Below are 2,725 nucleotides of genomic sequence, written 5' to 3' on the forward strand. Positions count from 1 at the left end.
GCCTAGGTAAGTAAGTCTTTGGTTGGAATAAATGATTGACATCTGGGATATGTTGTTCCATCTGGGTGCTCAGGATTCTGGAAGCCATTTATAATCAAAAGACAGTTCTATAACCGTGTGGCTTGCCAAGGAGAAGGCTGGGAGAAGGAACATGGAGTAACATGATGGAGAATTACAGGGAAGCCATAGCCTTGTGTTAATACATTGTTTAATAGAAATGGGTTAATAATTAAGAGAGAGCTAGCCAATAAGAAGCCTGAGACATCAGCCAAACAGTTTATAATTAATATAATCATCTGTGTGTTTATTTGGGACTAAGGGACTGTGGAACCAAGTGGGACAGAAACCTCCATCTACAGATTTACATAGCCCATGAATAATTTCACTAACTTTACAATTATTTTCTCCATAAATAGGGTATTGCCTTGACAACACAAATCTGATATCCCAGTTGGAACAGGAAGACAAGGCTATAATATGACCCGTCCAGCAGGCCAGGTTATTTGCGGGTCTCGAGGGGGTTGTCACCTAAGGGGGGGTCAACGGGGGCGAGAGAGGAGGGAGACCAAGCAGCACAAGAAAGGACAAGAGTCTGTCTGTGCAATGTCAAGGTCTCTATTTACTGGGGCTTAGAGTGGGCTTAAATAGCCCTGCAACAATAGAATTGGGGGGAATAATAGAAGGAACATCAGGTATTTGCTGGGACTCGAACATTCTTCTTGTCAGCCGGAACATCTAGTGGTCTTTCTTGGAACAGCGAACAGAAAAGCTCCAGACCCTTTCTTGGAACAGAAGCAGTTAGCAGTTCCACTTGGCCAAACCGTATCTAATTACAGGTTACAGGAGGCTCACAGAGCTGGCTTTAAGCCGCAAACTTAAAGGTCATTAAAAGTCTTACAAAAGTGGGCTTTAAGCCGCATAGTTTTGGGCCCACGGCCGCTAACTCCTCCCCCCTCCAGTTCTTCTTGCCTTTACCCACAAGGAGCGGAGGTCTGCCGGACTGAGCCCCCACCAGGTAGCACCCTCCTCTTACGTGGCGGTCTTCCGTTCATGCCCGCTCTCCTGTTTAGGTTCAGCTTCGGAGCCTTCGCCGACACCGCCGCAAGCCACCTCACTGACTTTACCCGTCTTTGGGTGATAAAAACCCGCCATCCAGGGGTCCCATGTCTTAGGTTAGTCAAGGAGGGAAGGAAGTTGCCCGTCGTTGAGGTGGCCATTTGTACCCGGGGCTATCTGTGTTGCATGCCTAGGGATGGCAAGTATGGCTCTAAAGCCTGTGACTAGACCTTTAACAGTTTAGAAAAATTAAGCCTCTCTTGATGGCCCTAGGGGTTGCCTGGTTCGCTCTGCTCACCACGCTGCTCATCACCTGGGTTCTGGATCCAGTGAGTGATACTGTATGGAGACAAAATCTTTAGGGAGAAGTGAATCTATCTGACTTTTTATAAAGCGAGTCATTCTTTGGAGAGCTCACGGGCCAAAAGAAATCAGCAGCAATAATCTTATAAGAGGTCCCAGGAGAGATGGTAGCAAAGTAGAAAGCCAGGGGGAGGTTGAAAACCAATTTTTATACCAGGACTCTTGTTGCTCTCTTTGTTTCTTTCTCTCCTCTAGATTTTTCTTTATTTTTTATTTATACTATCTTGTACTAACCCAGTTTTATCTTTGTAAAAACAGCACTCTTCTTTAAGAGCTGCACAGAGTCCGCCTTCTTTGAGGAAAATTAAATCCAGTCCTCTCCTGTTTTGCAGTACCACTTCTAACAGGGAGACCAGAGAGTCCTTTAGATTTTGGAGTCCTGTTTGTAGTTCTTTTATATCTTTATCTACTGCTTGGGACAATTGAGTCAAATGTGCATATTGCTGTTTGAAAGTTATTAGGGAAGCTATTCCTGTTCTGGCTCCAGCTACCCCTAAGCCCAGCATGACAGCTAAGGTGATGGCTGAAATGGGCTCTCTCTTATGACGGGGCCTTTCCTCCCAGCTAGGGAGCAGCTCCTCCAGGACCTGTGCTGTTAGGCGGGGCAAAAGCTGTACCAAATGACGCAATAATCTTTACTCTCTAGAAACTGAAAGGTGGAAAAAAGGTGGTGAGTCCCTGAGAGCAAGCAAAATAAGTTCCATCAGGTGCAGCTACATATGTAGATGACTGGCTAATAATGATAGTTTGGCTGTACATTGGCTGTAAGGGTTCTGGGAAATGGAGTTCCGGTCCTCTAATATGGAGGCCTTTGCCTGAGACCTGACTTAAGGTCAAGCCCTCATGATTCACGGAATGCCATCTTAGTGAGGAAGTCTCATTAGTGAAGAGAAGGTTTTTGAAAGTTAGCATGTCCTCATAGAAGGGCGGCCTAGGGGAAAAGCAAATCCAGCATTCCTGATGGTGAGAATTATTAAGGGACTGTAAGGCTAAGGCAGAAGCATTTACTATGGATTTAAGGCCTGAGAATTCCAGTCCTTTAGGACTGTGGGGGTTTTTATAGTCGTCAGGCAGCTCAGAATCTAATGCCTCTAGGAGATGGTAGAGGACCAAAACCAGTTTTTTGAGGATGGCGTCAATTTGAGACTTAATGAATCTGGTTAGTTTTTGAAAAGGTAGAGGTGACAATTTAAGTAGTTAATCTAGTAGAACAGGCAAGGTAGGAATTAGTAAGTGCCTGCAATTCCTTGATAAAGGGGAGGAGTGGAAGAATATCAGATCCAACAGTCCTCTATAAGGGAGTGGT

Source organism: Cricetulus griseus, unplaced genomic scaffold, assembly GCF_003668045.3.
Source record: "Cricetulus griseus strain 17A/GY unplaced genomic scaffold, alternate assembly CriGri-PICRH-1.0 unplaced_scaffold_305, whole genome shotgun sequence".
NCBI classification, from domain to species: domain Eukaryota; kingdom Metazoa; phylum Chordata; class Mammalia; order Rodentia; family Cricetidae; genus Cricetulus; species Cricetulus griseus.